This window comes from Carettochelys insculpta, chromosome 2, assembly GCF_033958435.1.
Source record: "Carettochelys insculpta isolate YL-2023 chromosome 2, ASM3395843v1, whole genome shotgun sequence".
In the NCBI taxonomy this organism is placed as follows: domain Eukaryota; kingdom Metazoa; phylum Chordata; order Testudines; family Carettochelyidae; genus Carettochelys; species Carettochelys insculpta.
In genome coordinates this window covers 277,829,957-277,851,776 of record NC_134138.1, presented here as the reverse complement: position 1 = coordinate 277,851,776, position 21,820 = coordinate 277,829,957, and positions in this window count along the sequence as shown.

Genomic DNA, 21,820 nt, shown 5'->3' with positions numbered 1-21,820 from the left:
TTTTATCATAACTTTGTCAAATAAGCCAATTACAATATAAATATTGTACTTACATTACAGTGTATTGTACATAAAGCTGAATAAATAAATTATCTATTATCTATTATCTAGGCTAATCCTGCAAAGACCAGAGTTTGCTCTAGAGATGAGCTCAGCATCTTTCAGTAATGAGTTAGGCAGCGTTTACTTGCATGCTTTTCTTCCACATTACACTTCTTTTGGTTGGAACTACAAGGATAATTACGCACTGAACATGTTATCAGGGTAGTTGAAGAATTCATCTTACTGGAGGTTTTTAAGAACAGGCTAAACAACCATCAGTCAGGGATGATCTAGGTGTACTTAATCCTGTCTCCATAAAGTGAGGAGTGGACTTGGTAACTTCTTGGTGTCCTTTTAGCCCTACATTTGTGAGATTTCTATGCTCTGTGATGTATCTACTCCAAAATAATGAATCATAGAAGGAACAAATAATTCAAAACAGGGCTAGACCTATAACCCATGAGATCATTTTGTTCACCTTTCTACTAATGCAAATAATGTATTTTACTGTATGTCTACACTACAGAGTTATTCCTCCAAAATAAGCTATTCCACAATAATGTGGCCACACTATAGGGAAGCCCCAAAATAAGAAAAACTTATTCGGAAATAGCATGTCCACAAACAATACAGCCTATTTCAGATTAGAGCACTGCTTCCAGGGGCTCTAATCTGAAATACTATATACACAGCAGCTTTATTTTGGAATAAACTATTCTCGAATACTTTATTTCAAAATAGACCCTATTCCCTCTCTACACAATATCTATTTCGGAATATGCATTGTTCCTCATAGAGGCCATGTCTACACTAGCCCAAAACTTCGAAATGGCCATGCAAATGGCCATTTTGACGTTTACTAAGGAAGTGCTGAAATACATATTCAGTGCCTCATTGGCATGCAGGCAGCTGTGGCACTTCAAAATTGACGCAGCTCGCCGCCACTCAGATTGTCCAGATGGGGGTCTTTTTCGAAAGGACCCCAGCTACTTCGAAATCCCCTTATTCCCATCTGCTCATAGGAATAAGGGGACTTCGAAGTAGCCGGAGTCCTTTCGAAAAGGAGCCCCATCTGGATGAGCCACGCGGTGGTGAGCCACGTCAATTTCGGAGTGCCATGACCACCTGCATGCTAATGAGGCTCTGAATATGTATTTCAGCGCTTCATTACTAAACTTCGAAATGGCCATGCAAATGGCCATTTTGAAGTTTTGGGCTACTGTGGACAGAGGGAGAACGAGTTTTGCTAAAGTTGAAATAAACTGTCCGCTATTTTGAAATAGCCATTGCATTGTGTAGACCCTTGCAAAGTTACTTTGGAATAGCACCCGTTATTCAGAAATAACTTTGCTGCGTAGATACATCCCTAGGCTACGTGTACACTACAGCCGTCCTTCTAAATAAGTTCTTTCGGATGACCCCTTCCAATAAAACATCTTTCAAAAGAACCCAGCCACACACAAAAAGTGGATCCAAAACGTGATCCACCACTCTTTCAAAAGACAGGGGCCACACAGACCTGACCACTCTTTCAAAAGAACGGGCCAGGAAATGCCGCCGATGGGGTCACATGGCTGGCAAGCCCTTCCGGGAGCTCCAGCCACATGCTTCCTTAAAGAGTCCCTCCCAAACACCCTCTGCTTGCAAACACTGAAGCCTGCTGGGGTGACCAAAGTAAAGTGGAGCCGGTGCAGGGGCCACAAGCTGTTAGGTCACAGCCATGAATCCACAACAGTTTCTGGGACAATAACACATCCAAGCCCTGGTCAAGCTGCTGGCCACCATCAGTGTGGCCAGCCTCCATCTCGTCCAGTAGGAGAGACCTCCCATAGGGGTCAAGGAGCCCAACCCCCAGTGCCTTAGCCATGCCCTGCCCCCAGGTGATCAGGCATGTCTGGAGCTACCCTACCAGTTGAGACTGGTGGGACTGGATTTGGTGGGCTAGTGGGACAACAGGCAGTGGCTCCAGAACTTGCACATGATGAAGGAGATGTTTCTGGATCTCCACAGTTGTCTCATTCCCCCTCCTCTGATGCCAGAGCACCTGCATGCGGCCCAGCCCACCCATCGAGAGGTGTGTAGCTATCACCGTGCGGAAGCTGGCCACTCCTACAGCTACTGTTCATTTTGATGGTAATTTGGAGTGGGTGAGTCAACCACCAGGGCTGTCTTCATGGAGGTAAGACGTGCTCAACTTGCAGACCAGGCACAGGGAGTGAGCTTCAGCGTAAGGGGGACCCTTGGGCAGCAGGATTGGACATGTGAGGGGTCGGGGCAGGTGGTGTGGGGAGGTCTATCCCTGGGGGACAGTGGCACCCCACTCCGACACAAGCCTGCTGCCAGAGGAATTGCGGGGGAGGAAGATAAGGGGGCCAGGAGTGGGCAGACGAGCCCACCAAGGCCGGGGCACCCATCCACACACTCATGAGTGTGTCCACTCTCTGTCCCTTGCAGGTCATGAGGGCAATCAATATCATCCTGATTGAGAGGGTGGTTCACGTTGGGGACCTGGACGTGGTCATCACCGAGTTCAGTGGCCATGGCTTCTCACACTGCTTCAGAGCCATAGATGGCACCCACATAGCCACCTGTGCCCCAGACCACAGTGCAGCCTGCCATATCCACAGCAGAAGCTACCACTTGGTCGTGCTGCAGGTCCTGGTGGACCATAGGGGGATACTTTATGGACATTTACATGGGCTGATTGGGCCAGGCTCATGAAGTACGGGTGTTCTGCAACTCCAGACTCTGCCAGAGGATGGAGGTGGGAACAAACATTCCCCAGTGGGAGCTTGCGGTTGGGGACATCATTATGCCCTTGTACATGGTGGGAAACACAGCCTGTCCCCTGCAGCCCTGGCTTATGTGGCTGTGTATAGGCCACCCGGACTCCATCCAGGAGCTCTTCAACAGCCATCTTGGCCAGGCATGCGACCCAGTGGAGTGTGCCTTTGGCTGCCTGAAGGCACAGTTCAGGTGGCTCCTCATGTGCTAGGAAGTTGGGCTGACCAATATCCCCCAGGTTGTCTGGGCATGCTGTGCCCTTCACAATCTTGTGGAGGGCAAGGAGGAGAATTTCCTCCTGGGAGGATGGCTGAGGCTGCCCCCAGGTATGAACAACCAGATGTGGCCCCTGACAGCCAAGCCCACTGTGACTGGGAGTGGATCCAGGTGGCCCTCTGGGAGAGGTTCACTGATAGCCCCCAGTAACTCTTCCCTGGGCACCCTCTGCAGGTCTTCTGGCCTGCAGCTCCACCCCATTCCCACCACAACCCCTCCAGCCCATCCACCTCACACTGTCCCCCATACAGACCCTCCCAGCACTCACCACTCCTCCTCAACAATGAGGGACATGGGGGTGCTGAAAAAATAAACTTTACTGAACCATAGAAACCCTTTCAAAAATGAAAACCACACAATAATTATGTACACTGGTGAATGGGGTAACTATATATATTGGAGGTGTGTGGGATGAGGGGCGGGCTGTAAGCTACAGTAGACGTGGGATCCCCTCCCTCCCCGGTTTTGGGATCCCTGTCAGGGCTGCAATGGGGCTGAGATCATGGGGAGGTACTCAGCCTCGGTGGGGGGGTACAGAAGCATGGGGGGATGTGTAGGAGGGTGCCCACTGTGGCTATGAGCCACCAGGCGAAGTCCAGCATGATGGCTGGTTGGGAGGAACTCGGGTGGAAGCAGGGCAGCAGATGCTGCAGGCAGTGGGGTAGGGGGACAGCAGGGGTGGAAAGCTGGGCTTCCTGCTCCCTCGGGATGATCCTGAGGTTGGCCATGAGCTGGCCCAAGCCTCCCACCACCATGCCAAGTCCTCCTCCATCCCCAGCCACCACTCCACCAGGTTGTGCTGGTGGTGGAGGATGGCTGCGTAGGCACAGGTGTCATCTGGACCATGATGGGTCCTCTGGGCACACGCCCACCTGAGCACCAGGCATGAGGATGCTCTGTCCCACCCTGCTCCTGGGCTTCGCAGCCTGATGAGCTGGATGGGGATGACTGGCCCCAGAAGTGAGAAGGAGCTCGCTCAATCCTCGGATGGTGCAGTTGTAAGGATGGAAGGGGAGAGAGAGACAGTACATTAGTCCCGCACCCCAGCCCTGAGGGACGTGCCCCCTGCCCCCTGTGGGCAGCAGCCCCCCTCACCCCCTATCTGATGGTCCAGTGACTGTGGGGGATCCTGCGGTCCCTGCATGGGTGGGGCACACGCCAGGCACAGTCCAGGCCACCCCCCAACCCCTCCCTACATGTGCAGGCCATGGAGCTATCCACGGATGCAGGTGCTGACTGTGACCTGCAGGCAGGTTTGTGAGCCGAGGGCAATGGCCTTCCATGGTATGTCTGAGCTGGGGCTGGCAGCCATATGGCTGGCCCACTTCCAGCCATAGCGGTGTGGTCACCCCTTCACCCCATGGCCTGGGGTGTGCAATGCACCTTGTACTTACCGGAGGGTCCCTCAAAGATGTCTGGAGATGCCCTTCTTGATGTTGCCCTGCTCAATGATCCCAAGGGCATGGCTATCACCAGGGTCCCCTCACTGGACTCAACATCAGAGATGAGCTCTGGCTCCAGTGGGGTGGTCTGTCTGGAAGGGCCCAGCTGGTTCTCTTCCAGCCCTGGTTCCTCCTTGGTCACTTCAGGGAGCTCCTCTGCCACAGTGTACAGATCTAGTAACCCCACCTCAAAAAGGATGTACTGGCACTGGAAAAGACACAGAAAATGGCAACAGACATGACTGGGGGTGTGGAACAGCTTCTAACCAGACCACCCTGCTGGAGCCAAAGACCCCCTCTGACGATGAATCCAGCGAGGGGACCCTGGTGATAGCTGTGGCCTTGGGATCATCGAGCCGGGTAACATCCAGCAGGGTGTCCCCAGACATCTATAAGGCAAGATTGATAAGACTGGGACTTTTCAGCTTGGAAAAGAGATGATTAATGGGCAATATGATGGAGGTCTATAGAATTATAACCGGTGTGGCTAAAGTAAATAAAGGTTTATTTACTCTTAATGAGACAACTATGGATCAGCACATGAAATTACCAGGCATCAGGCTTAAAACAAACAAAAGGAAGTACTTCATCACATAACTCTCAGTCAACCTGTGGAACTCCTTGCCAGATGACGTTGTGAAGGTGAAGACTCTAACAGGGGTCAAAAAAGAACTAGATAAAACCATGGAGGTTAGAACCATAAAAACTTATTAGCCAGCATGGGTCAGGAGGGCGTCCCTAGCCTCTGTTTGTCAGAAGCTGTAAATGGGTGACAGGGGATGGATCACTTGATGATCACCTGTTCGGTTCATTCCATCTGGAGCACTTGGCATTGGCCACTGTCTGAAGACAGGATACTAGCTAGGTCAGTGAGGGGCAACCTATGCTAGTGAGAGGCCCTCTTGAGTTGCCTTCCATTTCAGTAAGCCAAAAGATTGTCCTCCCCAAAAGGGTCTCCTGGGATAGGATAGTTTTGCTAACTGGGCTTGCGTAGCTAGAATTTATGGAATGTGCTGTCTGAACCGTAGCAGAGCTTTGGTCACAGAGGGAGCACAAAATGTTCTCACAATGTTGTGTGCAAACAACACACACCTCGTTTCACATGCATGCCACTTTTGCGATACCAACAGGCAAAAAAAAAAAACACCTATGAGGACAAAAACCAGCAGAATCTGTCAAACTTATGCCTGGGCATCAGTAAACAATGTCATGAGGGCCACACAGACTGCCGATGGGACACACATGGACCTTAGGCTGCAGGCTGCCCACTGCTAAACTAAATGGACCATTGGTCTGACCCAGTCTGGCTGTTCTTATATCCCAGTGTTCACCTGTGTCTACTGTGTTGTTCCCCGCTCTGATTTTTACTATGCTTGCACAGTTGCACATGGTAAAACTCAGACACGCCTGCCTGCAGAAACATAGATGGAGTAACCTTGATATGCTGTCAACAGACAAACATGACCTTTCCCAGACCAGACCATTCACATGTGCTAAAACAAAAAAAATAAACTGTAGCTGGGTCAGGTTGGCCTGACAGTTCCTGTTATGATGGACTCATAAAAGTGAAAGACGGGTTTCATCTCAAAGCGAGGGAAAAAAAAACTAAGCAGATGAAAAGATTTTTTTCTTTTTTTTTAACCCATTTCCAGCATTGCTGGGGGCTTGCAAATAGCCATTGCTTTGATTTTATCATCCTCTTGTTTGTCCTCCACTGTGTTCTTCCCACTCTGCCAGCTCCTTGAAGTCTCTGGTGAAACAGCCAAGGCACCGGCCATGTGTTAAAGATCAGATACATTTTTAAAGATTTGTTTAGAACTATGGTTCTGACAGGGAAATGTAGAGCTCAGCTAGAAACGGGGGTAATTCAGATCCAGATGTTCACCTGATTCGAACACAACTTTGATATTTAAGGTTCAGAAGTTTCCCCTGTCCCCACCCGTGGCTATTTATCAGCTGGAAGCAGAGCAGGATATGTCAAAGGACAACATGCTGTGCTTTTAAGGGTGCACTGGAGAGTTTTAAATACATCTGTAAAAATCTATTTGATCTTTAACTCATGCCTGGTGCCCCAAATTTAGCGGTGAACATGCCTTGCACTACGTATCCATCATCCCCATCTCCTGGCTACTGGCCCCACAGGGTTTTGCAGGACCCAACCCCATCCTGTCTTGCTGCTCCCCTCTGCTGTGTCAGCAGGCAGTGTGAGCACAGCTCAGAGGACTCCAGAGGAGCAGGGGGCAGAAGGTCATACGGGCATCTGGAGCGATGCATTGGTACCACTTGTCTCTGGCCAGCAGCGCCCACTCCTTCTCCTGTCTCCTCCAGCCCATGCTCCTGCTGGTCACAACCACCAGCTCCCCACTCCCATCTGCTGCCCTGAAGCTGCAGCTCAGGCTTCCTCCTTACCCTGCCCCAGGGTTGTCAAAGCTCCCAGACTGGATGGACTGGACACCATTGCAACAAATGGTATTTGGTCATCCAGTTTGGGAAAGTTGGCAACCCCCCACCTTCCGCAGCAGAGGAAGGTCCCATCATGGAGCAGCTGTGCTTAGAATAGGCTCTACCTACCGTGGTGGCTCAAACAATGCAAAGTGACCCTGGTTGAGCTTTTCTTGACACCTTTGGTTGGTAATCTAATGCCCTCTGGGGTCCCTCCTTAATGGCCGTTTTGTCTTGTGGAGTCAGCCTCACTCCTGGCCTCCAGACCCCTTGTTCTGCTCAGCATCCCACAGGTTGCCCAGACCCCTTGTGCTCTCGCTGCAGTTTGCCCCAATGTCCCCAGGCTGAAAGGACCAGGGGAAGCCCCTTCCCCCACCCCAGTCACCTGAAGATAGAGGAGTTCCACAGTCTCCTTGTAGGAACTCTTCACCTCCTCTGCTCTCTCTGGCACCTCCAAAATTCTCTCTCTGCTCTCTGCCTCACCCTCACCTTTTCTGTTCTTCCCCACTCCAACCTCCTCTTCCATTCCTTCCCGTTCTCAGAGGGGCGTGGGAGCCTTTCAAACAGTCTCATGGCAGCCTCAAGTGAGCTCAGCTGGCTCTAACTGATTTGCAGCAGCCCCTCCTGGGCTGCTTCCCCGGGTCAGCTGTTCCTCACTGCCCTGAGGTACCCCTCCTTTGCCTGGTGTTGCCTTTCTCCCTGAGCTAGCCTTCTGGCCTGACCCTGTCACATTTGCTGTCGCTGCCAAGAGCGACTCGATCAGCTCCATCGCCTATTCCTCACTGCCAGTGTAGACTTCTTCCCTTCCCTATGCATGCTAACACGCTGTCTAGTCCTGCTTCAGATGAGTCAAGCAATGGCGCTTCCACCCCTTCTCTAGGGAAACTTTTCCATAATCTAACACAACTCACTGTGCAAAAAGGCTTTTTTTTCCCTTACCATTCAGTCTACATTTTCCTTTGCTTAGTTTCATTCCTCATTATTATGCCCCTCTTATATTTACTGGGTTCACAAAAGAGGCAGCCAAAACCTCTTCGTTTGTCATCATACTAATGTGTAAGGGTTTCCTATGAATTCCTTGCAGTTATGTCAGTGAAAAGGGCTTTTTGCTTTGGGAATGAGATTTTTTTTTTCTTTCTACACACCCAGGAGCGGGTCTGAAATGAGCAAAAGGTTGCCAAATTTACAGCATTTATGAAAAATAGTAACATTTTACACTGCAAAATGGTGACAGATGGGTCTGTATTATGAAGGTGTTGGTCCAAACACATAGGTAAGGGTGAATGCAGTTTGACATCCATCAGGGACAGAGTGTCTGTGTTTTGTAGGAAAAACAGAACTTTCCAAAACTGACCTTGCCAAAAGGTTGACAGTTGGGAGGCCAATCTTCAGAGGAGCAAGATTGATGGCCTGACATTAAATTCTTCTACCTTTATAGTACTTAATCTGCAAATAATGAAATCTTTTACTATATTTTATTTACTTCCTATAGAATTTCCAGTACGTCTGTTAGCTTAGCATAGCATAATTAAAATGAAACATTTATAAACCATCACCAAAACCACAGTTTGGAGTCATGTTTTACTAGGGCTCTTTAGCTAACAAGTGGCTTTTAATTAACCGTTCACATTTTCCACACTGGAAACCCTGGGAATAGTCCCATGTGAAGACACTGAAGACACTTTTTTGAGCAAAGTTCTGATGGAGAGTTATATTGCTTATAGTGATTGCTAACTGGCTGCAGAATAGTGGTGGTATGAAAAGCTATAAAGTTTGCGTGGGATTTGAAAACAACAGCCTGGGCAAGGAGCTTGGGTAAAACATAGATTTAGTTAGTCTGTGACTGAAGTTAGGTCAGGTACCAAGCACAGGCAGAGGTTGACTGTTCTGTACATTCTCTCTGAGGCACATGGTGCTGGCCACTGTTAGAAGACGGCATGTTGGGCAGCTTGAACCGTTGTTCTGATCCAGTGTGTCCATTCTTATGTTTGAGCCCTGGAAGACTGCACTTAGCTTTGTAGCTCAGTTTAGGCAGAGGCCTCCTCTAACTTTGGATGGTTTAACCTGGAACACTGGTTTAAGCAGAGGATTGTTCACTATGAAAGGATTGAGAAGCTCATAACTTCAGTTGGGAGTTATAATATAAAGTTCATATGGAAGTGGTTTATAAGTTATTCTATTGTGTGTGATCTCAGATCATTAGGAACCACACACACACACACACACATACACGCACACACTTTCCCTAATATTTTAAATATTCCTGGTGCTTTTTCAGACTCTTTGTACTTTGTTGTTTCTTAGTCTAACTTGTCACACGCATCCTGGATCTCAGACATGATTGCTATTTATTATCAGAGTGAAGTCGATATCATTCTTGAGGAATAGCATGGTGGCATCAGAGGTAACGAAATAATTTATCAGCATTCTGTCTCCAGTTAATTTGCATACTGTCGTTCTATTGGTTGGAATGCATTGGCGGCATGAGAAGGACTGCACACATCTACAGAAGATTCCACTGAAGAGCAATCCTGAGAAGGGCAACTTTTGGTGAATGGCAACGTACTGCCAGAAACCAATCCCATCCCATGAACAACAATGTTAACGGGACTCAGATACTAATGAACGGTAGATGTGTCGCTTCATAGCAACTTGGTTCGCAGGGAGGTCCTACATGCAATCAATTCCCTGCTTCTGACTAGCTGCTGGGTGGACACTGATGTGCTGATTCTGAAAATCTAACTGCAAAAGAAGTTGAGGCCTCTGTTGGGTCTGACTGTTATTTGGAGATGGACGGTGAGCTTTCTGATGCTGAACTTCTGGTGACAGAAGGAACAACAAAGCACCGAACGCTATAGTTAGAGGGGGACAGTGCCTCTGAAGATGAGTATGAAGAGCTTTACTCACAGGGCAGCCACACACGGCAGATATTTTTTTCACAGGATATGATGGAGTTGAGGCTTTGAGAAAAGTTATGAAGCCCTGCACAATACTAAGGCTATGTCTACATGGTGGGACCTATTTTGGCATATGGTAGTATCCCGAAATAGCTGCCCACATCTAAGAAACATGCCCATTGTCTCAAAACAGTTTGCAAGTTAACGGGCATGCTATTCCGGCATCCCGAGGAGTTATACTTTAGGGCAACAGCCACACTAGTGAGGTTTTGTTTTTTTTTTGACAAAACTGAAATTTTGTTGGGAAAACTTGCCATAGGTCCACACACAAAATGAGTTTTGTTGACAGTCTGTCAACGAAACTCGGCATTTCTGCTGACAATCTTCTGGATCTCCCAGATGAGAAAGGGTGCCTTTGTCGACAGATTCTGTAGAGAAAAAAAGCTGTGTCAAAGCTCTGGGGTGTCCTTCTATCAACAGACAGGGCTTCCAGGACACTGGACAACCATGTCTGCTGCACTTCAGGTTGGCTGTTTTGTTGAGAGAGCAGCTGAGCAGTCCAGATGCTCTGTTGACTGAGCAGATCACTCTTTCGATCCACTTCAGTGTAGGGCCACATTCTGTTGACAGACATTTTGTCGTGAAATCTCTTCCTACAGAAATGTCTGTCGACAGATGGTTCTAGTGTAGCCATAGCCTAAATGTTTTACAGCTTTTCTTCAGTGTATTTAAAAAGATTTCTTTATACACAGCTGTAGAATTGCATTCCACTTTACAGTATTTCTTGGGACTCACAGCAAGCTGAGGTTTCGTAAGTTTCCTCTAAGAAGCATGGTACACTACACAATGTTTCCAGTATTAGTTTGCAGAAAAGAAGACTGAGGGGTGATTTAATAGCAGCCTTCAGCTTCCTGAAGGGGAGCTCTATAAAGGATGGTGATAAACTCTTCTCAGTGGTGTCAGGTAGGAGAACAAGGAGCAATGGTCTGAAGTTACAGAAGGAGAGGAGTAGGCTGGATATGAGGAAAAATTATTTCACCAGGAGGGTGGTGAAGCACTGGAATGCATTGTTGCCTAGAGAGGTGGTGGATTCTCCATCCCTAAAGGTTTTTAAGTCCTGGCTTGACAAGGTCCTGGCTGGGATGATTTAGATGGGGTTGATCCTTCTTTGAAGCAGTGGGCTGTACTAGATAACCTCCTGAGGTCCCTTTCAGCCCTATGATTCTATGATACTGTATGTCATGTTTGATTTTCTTTAGTACTGAAAGTTAATGAACAGCTTCATAAGTACAGTTCTGTACCAAGTATCATTGTTCCACACTTGTTTTTCAAATGATATTTAGGCCATAATGGTCCTTTGTATACTTGAACATGGCTATCATTGTCTCCAGACAGAGATGTGCATGAGGTACAGACACCATCTTGGGCTACATCTACACTAGAGAGTTTTGTTAACAAAACTGATGGAATGTCCACACTAAAAATGTGTTCTGTCAACATACTGCCGGCAGAACTCGGCACTTTTGTCAACAGCCTTCTGCCTCCACCATAAGTCAGAATGCCTTTCTCAACAGAATCTGTTGACAGAAAAGCTGTGTGAATGCCCCGGGGGGCTCTCTGTCAACAGACAGGGCTTCTGGATCACCTGGCAGCCCTGTCTGCTGTGCTTCTGGATGGTTGTTCTGTCAAGCGAGCGGCTGGGCTGTCCAGCTGCTCTCTGTTGACACAGTGCTTCAACAGAGCACTCTGCTTTCGTGTGTGGCTGCAATCTGTCGACAGAAGTTTTGTCAAAAGATTTCTTCCAACAATAACTTCTGTCAACAGATCACTATCGTGTAGACAGCCTTGGGCAACATGATGTCAACTTAACGCTAGATTCCCAGAGCTAAACATTTGGGCTGTGACAGCTAAAAAGAAGCTGTCCTGCTGTTGGGGGCTATAATGACTCATAACTTTTGTTGATTGGGACAAAAAAGAAAGGTAACCTATAACACACTCTTCCCAGTGGATTCCATACTTCCTCTGCTCAAAGGAAGTTCATCCCAAGCATCTGACACTCACAGGGGTCCAGTGACCTCCTACATATGTAACAGTAGCCATCTTGGCTGATACACCAGTGATTGAACGGAAGACCTCCACAAAGGATTAATATGAAATGTTGCAGGTTAGGCGTGTACCAGACTCCTCTCCTCTGTTGATCCATGCAAAAGGGGAGCTGCTTTTCTAAGGGGACAACTAGATCTTAATGGATTGTTCTGATTGTAAGTGGCTGATGTGCTTGGGCAGACATGAGATTACCGTGCAAATCTAGTCCTTTTCTGCTGGTCAATATTTGGGGAAAGGAAGAGTATTTGTTTCCCTTCAGAGCTGTACTTCAGTCTCCCAGTCCACAATGGGAGGCTGTGCGGTCTTCTTCTGCTGGGATCACATTCACAGTGTGACAGTTCCCCTGTGCCATCTCTCTCCCAGTACAGGGAAATGTTTGTTCATTCTTGTTTCTTTGACCGCATTATACTTCTGGTCTATGACGACCGCCCCTTGTATATCATCCCCAGTCTATCTGTATTCTGTACACACTAATTTCTTCCAGGCTTTAAGTCATAAAGTGAGATGCAGCATCTCCAATGTCATTAAAATTGTAAGTAATCATCCAGGAAACAAGTTGTTTAAGTCAGAAATGTTGGCTTTGGATCAACTTTGGGGAAATGATACATCATAGTGCAAATGAAACCCAAATGTGTTTTGGACTCCACACTCCCTACAGCACAGGAACTGGGATTTTCCTCATTATTGACTGGGGCAAAGCGAGCACTAACCACTTTCTCCCTTCCGTTCATCCAATAGATTTTTCAAGGTTGAGCCTATGAATGTTGAAACTTTTAGGGGGAAAAATGCTCCTACAATGTCTTCCTTACTTATCACCTCCAATTCCAGCTCCATGGTGACACTTTGCGATCACTCCATTTCACCCTTGACAGCTGAGGTCTATTTAAAATGATCCAACCCCATCCAGGCTAAATGAAGAAAGAGAAATGGATAAAGGGAAACAAGGCTAGAATGTCTGACAGGCAGTACAAAGGGGAATGCTTTTTTCCCTATTTATGAACATTGAATTTCTCCTTTTTAGCTTATCAGGAGCTCTGGGAAGAGTTGAGGCCATTCTCAAGAGCACATTTCTTTGATAAAAACACCACTCCTTGTGCTATCCATGTGTATTGAACCTGAGACCTCTGGATGGAAAACCACAAGCATCTACCACTTGAGTTGAAGAATTATGAGCCTTACCTTTGCAATGCTCTTATTTTTGTTTAAAGCAGACTTATTTTTATTTTGCTGAAGTGAATTAGGAGCTGGCGTATGCTACATCTCCCCTTTACCACATAGGCTACACAAACTTGACAACATTTTGGGTAGGTCTACATAGCAATGTTATTTAGAAATAATTATGCTAACATCTAAATGACACAACCTCTATCTAGAAATAAATTCGAAATAGCAGTTGACATTTCAAAATTGGTAAACCTTGTTTCATGAGGAACAGCGCCTTTTTCAAAATAGCTGTTTTGAAATAGGTGCCGTTAAGAAGGCAGTGGCTACACTGTCCCTCCCTGTCGGAAGGAGCATGCAAATGTGGCTGATCAGAAATGCAAATGAGGTGCAGATTTAAATGTCTCACACATCATTTGCATACTCACGTGGGATCTCAATTCCAGAAGAGCTGATTTTGAAAGCCAAAACAATAGTGTAGACAGGCTTCATTTGAAAGGAAACCCTGCTTTCAAAACCACCCTTCTTCCTGGAAAAAAATTAGGAATCATCTTTAGTGTAATGGAGAGTGGAACGCTACACCTAAATGGAACTCTACACCTAGTGGCATATTGGGGTGCATTAGGGAAGCTTTTTCAGCAGATCTAGAGAAGTTATTATTTCTCTTTTCTCAGCACTGGTGAGGCCACATGTAGAATAGTGAGTCCAGTTCTGGGTCCCCCCAGTATAGAAAAGATGTGGATGCATTGGAGTGGGTTCAGAGGAGGGCAATGAAAATGATTAAGAGGCAGGAGCACATGACCCATGAGGAGAGACTTATTTAGTTTGTAGAAGAGAAGACTGAGGGGCAATTTGATAGCAGCCTTCAACTTTCTGAAAGGGGCCTCTAACAAGGATGGAGGGAGGCTGTTCTCAGTGGTGACAAATAGCAGAACAAAGAGCAATGGCCTGAAGTTACAGAAGGAGAGGTGAAGGTTGGGTACTAGGAAAAAAGACTATTTTACCAGGAGGGTGGTAAAGCACTGGAATGCGTTGTTGCCTAGAGAGGTGGTGGATTCTCCATCCCTAGTGGTTTCTAAAGTCCCAGGTTGACATTGTCCTGGCTGGGATGACTTAGTTGGGATTCATCCTGCTTTGGGTAGGGGGCTGGACCCGATGACCTCCTGAAGTCCCTTCCAGCCCTAGAATTATATGATTCTATGAATAGCAGTTTACTAACCTTTCCACTGTGTGGGCAATGTACAGCCTACAGGCTGTGTGTGGCCCCCCAGGACATTCTGTTTACTGTTGCCCAGATGCTGGGTTGCCAGAATCTCCTGATTTCCATCCACATTGTTTTTTTTCCTACAGTATTACTAAAATGACATGAACGTAAAGCAAGGACATGTGAATTGAGTGTGTGATGATTGCACACAACACTGATGGTGAGAGCTGTGCACTGCCTTTGCAGCCAGTGAAAACACCGCCATGGTTCAGTTAGCATTCTCTGCAAATTCTAGGTACGCAAACACAAGTAGCAAAACTATCGTATCTCAGGGTACCATCTTAGTTATGACAATTTCGTGGCCCACTGAGAGCAATGCAACACAGATATATAGGGGTGTGTGTCACTGTCCAATGTATTGGTACTTCGAGCACTTGCAAAGAGAAAGAATGAGTTGGCTGAACAGCCTTAGCTGAAAAGCTGTGGGATTTTAGCTCAAACTTTAGAGGCTCCTGCACTAAGCTCCAGAAGTCCCAGACTTGAGTCCATCTTCCAGGCATCTAGACAGACTTATGGGCAGTGCTGGGAAGGAGCCGGTGGTCGTGGTACATGTTGGCACTAATGACATAGGGAAGGGTAGAAGAGATGTTCTGGAGGCCAAATTTAGGTTACTAGGAAAGAGACTGAAATCCAGAACATCTATGGTGGCATTCTCTGAAATGCTTCCAGTTCCACGCGCAGGGCCAGGTAGACAGGCAGAACTTCAGAGTCTCAATGCGTGGGTGAGACTATGGTGTAGGGAAGAGGGGTTTAGATTTATTAGGAACTGGGGACACTTTTGGGGTAGGGGGAGCCTATACAGGAATGATGGGCTCCACCTAAATCAAGGTGGATCCAGACTGCTGGCATTAAACATTAAAAAGGTCGTAGATCAGTTTTTAAACTAAGAGGTGGGGGAAAGCTGATTGGTGCGGGGGAGCACCTGGATCAGACGGAGACTTCTCTTACACGAGGCTCCATAGATAGGGATTCCATAGAAGTTAGTCAGATAGGGAACGTGGGAGATAATATATGGGCAAGATCAGATGTGAAACAATCGCATATAAAAAAATCCAACGCGTCTGTGAAAGGCGGACATATAAATAGTGGTAGTTTTTTAACGTGCTTTTACACAAATGCTAGGAGTCTGTCTAATAAGATGGGTGAACTGGAGTACCTCATATCAAAGGAGGAAGTTGACATAATAGGCATCTCAGAAACATGGTGGAATGAGGACAATCAGTGGGACACTATCATACCGGGATATAAATTATATCAGAAAGACAGAACAGGTCGTGCGGGTGGCGGAGTGGTACTATATGTGAAGGATAATATAGAATCAAATGAAGTAAAAACCCTAAAGGAATCAAAATGTTCCATAGAATCATTATGGATAACAATTCATTCCTCTAATATGAATATGGCATTAGGAATATATTACCGACCACCTAACCAGGACAGTGGTAGTGATGCTGAAATGTTAAGGGAGATTAGAGAGGCTATCAAAATAAAAAACACAGTAATAATAGGAGATTTCAATTATCCCCATATTGATTGGGTGCATGTCACCTCAGGACGGGATTCAGAGATTAAATTTCTCGATGCCTTAAATGACTGCTTCTTGGAGCAGCTAGTACAGGAACCCACAAGGGGAGAGTCAATTCTCTATCTAGTCTTGACTGGAACGCAGGATCTGGTCCAAGAGGTAACTGTTACTGGACCGCTTGGAAATAGTGACCACAATACAATAACTTTTAATATTCCTGTGTTGGGAAGAACACCGCAGTGGTCAAACACTCTGGCATTTAATTTCAAAAAGGGGAATTACACTAAAATGAGGAAGCTAGTTAAACAGAAACTAAAAGGTAGAGTAACTAAACTAAAATCCCTGGAAGCTGCATGGAAACTGTTTAAAGACACCATACTAGAGGCCCAACTTAAATGTATACCCCAAATAAAAAAAACACAGTAAGAGACCTAACAAAGAACCACCATGGCTAAACAGCCATGTTAAAAAGGCAGTGAGAGAGAAAAGGGCAGCTTTTAAAAAGTGGAAGTCAAATCCTAGTGAGGAAAATAGAAAGGAACATAAACACTCCCAAATTAAGTGTCATAATGTAGTAAGAAAAGCCAAAAAAGATTTTGAGGAACAGCTAGCCAAAAATTCAAAAAACGATAGTAAAACGTTTTTTAAATACATTAGATGCAGGAAGCCCGCTAAAAAAGCAGTGGGGCCCTTGGACGATAAAGATATAAAAGGAGCGATCAAGGAAGACAGTGCCATTGCGGAGCGATTAAATGATTTCTTTGCTTCAGTCTTCACGGCTGAGGATGTTACAGAGGTTCCTAAATCTGAGCCAGCCTTTTTAGGTGACAAATCTGAGGAACTCTCTCAGATTGAAGTGACATTAGAGGAGGTTTTGGAGTTAATTGATAAGCTGAATAGTAACAAGTCTCCAGGACCAGACGGTATTCACCCAAGGGTTCTGAAAGAACTCAAATGTGAAATTGCGGAGTTATTAACAGTGGTTTGTAACCTATCCTTTAAATCCACTTTGGTACCAAATGACTGGAAGACGGCCAATATAACGCCAATATTTAAAAAAGGCTCTAGAGGAGACCCTGGCAATTATAGACCGATAAGTTTAACATCAGTACCAGGCAAATTAGTAGAAACACTAGTAAAGAATAAAATTGCAAGGCACATAGAAGAGCACGAATTGTTGGGCAAAAGTCAGCATGGTTTCTGCAGAGGGAATTTGTGTCTAACTAATCTATTAGAATTCTTTGAAGGGGTTAATAAACATGTGGACAAGGGGCACCCAGTGGACATAATATACCTAGATTTCCAGAAAGCCTTTGACACGGTCCCACACCAAAGGCTTTTATGTAAATTAGGCGGTCATGGGATAGGAGGAAAGGTCCTTTCATTGATCGGGAATTGGTTAAAAGACAGAAAACAAAGGGTGGGAATAAATGGTAAATTTTCACAATGGAGGAGGGTAACTAGTGGTGTTCCCCAGGGGTCAGTCCTGGGACCGATCCTGTTCAACTTCTTCATCAATGATCTAGAAAATGAGGTAAGCAGTGAGGTGGCAAAGTTTGCAGATGACACCAAGTTGTTCAGGACAGTCAAAACCAAAACTGATTGTGAAGAACTACAAAAAGATCTCAGCAAACTGAGTGATTGGGCAGCAAAATGGCAAATGAAATTTAATGTGGGTAAGTGTCAGGTAATGCATGTTGGAAAAAATAACCCAAATTACACGTACTACATGATGGGGTCAAATTTAGCTACGACAGATCAGGAAAGGGATCTTGGAGTTATAGTGGATAGTTCTCTGAAGACATCCACGCAGTGTGCAGCGGCAGTTAGTAAAGCAAATAGGATGTTAGGAATTATTAAAAAAGGGATCGATAATAAGACAAAAGATATCATACTTCCCCTATCTAAAACTATGGTACGCCCACATCTTGAGTACTGCATGCAAATGTGGTCTCCTCACCTCAAAAAAGATATATTGGCATTAGAAAAGGTTCAGAAAAGGGCGACTAAGATGATTAGGGGCTTGGAACGGGTCCCATATGGGGAGAGGCTAGAGAGACTGGGACTTTTCAGTTTGGAAAAGAGGCGATTGAGGGGCGATATGATAGAGGTATATAAAATCATGAATGGTGTGGAGAAAGTGAATATAGAAAAATTATTTACCTTTTCCCATAATACAAGAACTAGGGGACACCAAATGAAATTGATGGGTAGTAGGTTCAAAACTAATAAAAGGAAATTTTTCTTCACACAGCGCACAGTCAACCTGTGGAACTCCTTGCCCGAGGAGGCTGTGAAGGCCAGGACTCTATTAGGGTTTAAAAAAGAGCTTGATAAATTTTTGCAGGTTAGGTCCATAAATGGCTATTAGCCAGGGATAAAGTATGGTTCCCTAGCCTTCAGAACAAGGGCAGGAGATGGATGGCAGGAGATAAATCACTTGATCATTGTCTTCTGTTCTCCTTCTCTGGGGCATCTGGCATTGGCCACCGTCGGCAGATGGGATGCTGGGCTGGATGGACCTTTGGTCTGACCCAGTATGGCCATTCTTATGTTCTTATGTTCTTATGTTCTTATGTTCCACAAAAAGGCCCACGTGCTACCCATCTGGACACTAAACTATCATTACTCTCTTCACAATACTTTATTTCGTCAGGCTATGAGGAAGTACAATGGCTATCTGGTTTGCACATCTCAAACACTTCCTTGAGTTCTTTGAATGTGAGCTGGACATACAAGAATTCTTCAAGACATCACTTGCTTCTTGATGGACCTTTCTTGAAATGGTCGGACAAGTTCTGAGCTCCAGGCAAGGCAATTCACCCTCAGTTAAATTATTGAAAGAAGGACCAGACTTTTTAGCCTATCTGGATGCAAAGGGAAGCAGTAGTCTTGGGAAACATGTAAGAAAATAGGCTCTTGTGAGCGTTCCAAGATATTCAGCTAGTTGGGATTAGCTTTGGATGAACATGTGAACTTCTAGGTGTTTATGTAAACTCTGGACCTTTTGAGGTTTAGCTATAACTTCTTTTAACCCTAGGACTCTGCCAAGAACTACTTGCCATAGTGATATTTATTCCGACAGTTGCAAGGGGGTTTTCAATGGGAGTGATGGGAACATACAACGGGGAATATAAACACTCAGACCTGGGAGCTCTGGAATTTGGGGTAATTTTCACAACTGGGGATGCTCAGATACAGGAATTCTGAAAATTTCAGCCCTGAGTTCTTTGCCTCTTTACAGACAAGGAGGCCAGTTAGTACCTGCACCAAGGTGTAAACATACCTGGCCAGCTGGAAGAGAACATCTCTGCAGCTACAATGTGTTCAATAGTAATGAATTTCAGGATCTGTCTGTGCAGCAACAGCTGCTCACTGGCTCACATATAGACACTAACATGAGTCTACCTGTATGTCTTCACTGCTGCTGTTATCCACATAAGCTGGCGTCAAACTAGCTCAGGTAGACTAGCCCATACAGATTTTGTTGACAACCCCTTAGTCACCGATAAGCTTTACCAAATGTAAACTAACAATGTCAGTGACCAATCACAGATATGTAGGCAGGAAGAGATCTCAAGATGGCATCAAGTGACTCCCGGCACTCAGGCCGGATCAAATATTTCTAGACCGTCCCTGGCAAGTGTTCTTTCAATCTGCTCTGAAAGACCTCCGGTGATGGGGATTTCACAATCTCCCTTGAAAGCCAATTCCAGAACTTAGTCTCCTAGAGAGTGAGTTTTTTTTTTCTCTTCCTTTTCCTGATATGTAAAACTGAAATCTCCCTTGTTACAGAATAAGCCCATTGCGTCATGTCCTACCTTCAGTAGACATGGAGAACAATAGATCACTGTCCATTCTATAGCACCTACTCATATATTTGGAGACTGAGGGGAGACCTAATAACAGTTTTGTTTTCTCAAGACTGAGCATGGTCTGTTTTTTTCCTCTTTTAAATCTTTCCTCATCAATTAGATTTCTCTAAACCTATTATTTTTGTTGCTCACCTTTAACCTCTTTCCAAAAGGGGGGCACCGAGAATATGACACACTACTTCAGCTGAGGCCTCATCAACAATGTTCCCTCCAATTTTTTTCCACCGATGGGCAGAATAAATTTTGTTATGTGCACCAAATAATATGTGGATGTGCCCCCCCAGTAGAAACACATGCTGCTGGCTATGAGCACTGTAGGCACTCTGCAAATCTTCTGGGTGGCTGCTGAAGAGGTGGCTCAGCTTCCAGGCAACACTGCTCATCTGTGCTGAGTAACGCAAGATGGGACACTCCTTTAATACTTCCCTGAATCCCATCGACATCTAATTATTGACTTTGTCTTGTTGCCATTTGTGATCCAATATGACTCCCCTGCTCCTCTGAAGATATGCTGCCACCTATGCAGTTATTCTACATTTTGTAGTACTGAATTTTATTTTTCCTTCCTAAGTGTAGTACTTTGCACTTGTCTTTATTTAATTTCATCTTGTGGGTTTCAGACCTATTCTGCAATTTTGATCTTAAAGAGCTTGCAACACTTTCCAGTGTGGTGGTGTTCTGCAGATTTTATAAGCATATCCTCCACTTCATTATTCAAATCATTAATAAAGATATTGAATCTTCCTCGACCCAGGACTAACCCTACAGGACCTCACTACATACATCTTCCCATTTTGACAGTGAAGTACTGATAATTACATTTTGTGTATGATCTTTCAGCCATTTGTGTATCCACCTTATAACAATTTCACCTAGATCACATTTGCCTGTGCGAACGTCCTGTGTGATTGTGACAAAAGCCTTACTAAAAATCAAGAAATCTCAGCTACTGTTTCACCTCCCTCCTCTAGTCTACAGGTTGAACTACTCTTATCCAGCACCCTTGGGACCTGACTGGTGCCAGACAAGAGAATTTGCCGGATGATGGAAGACCAATGTTTTCTGGAACATTACTAACACTTCCACTGCTTACTGGGCTCTTAGAATGCATTTGGGGGTAAATTACAACTAAATAATAGCACAGAACACAGACAGACAGGGTTTGTGGCTGTAAACAAATTTGATGGGACCCCGGGAAACTTGGCCACTCCCATGATAAATTCTCATCCAGCAAACTAAAATCATTTTGGATTACAGATGTTGCCAGATGAGAGTGTTCTGAATTAGAGAGTTCAACCTGTAGTAAATAAAGAAGGGCATTCAGTTTGACAAGGTTTGTTTTTCACAATACACGGTGGCTATTTTTATGACATTGTTATTCTTTAGGTGCTTACAAATTGGTTGTCTAACAGTTTGTTCCAGTAACTTTTCAGGCTGACCAACCTATAATTTTGGGGTCGTTGTTTCCCTTTTTCTTGATAGGTATTATGTTTGCCTTGTTTTAGTGCCCTGGGGTCTCACACTCCCTCCATGAGTTTTCAAAGATAGTTGCTCGTGATTTCAATTTGTCAAAATATCCAAGGATGAGTTTCTTCAGGCCCCACTGACAAGAATACATCTAATTTATCTGCGTATTCTTTGTCCTGATATTTCCTTCTTTGGGCTTGTGTTCCTTCTCCCTTGCCACAAATATTGTGTTGAGTATCTGGTCACCATTAGCCTTTTAGTGAATACTGAAACAAAATGGGCATTCAACCCCTTACCCGCCTTGATATCAATAGCAGTTAGGTTTCCTTCCCACGTAAGTCGAGAGCCTACACTTTCCTGTGTCTTTTGATCTTTATAAACTTAGGGCAGTGGTACGCTACAAGGACATGTTAAGCTGAGCTATGCAAGATGAGTTTTGTTACTAATGGAGAAAAACAGTAAAAACTCTGCTGTCGACTCCCTTTACTCATCTACTGTTGGAATAGTGGAGTTGACAGGAGAGTGGTGGGTGGTCAGTT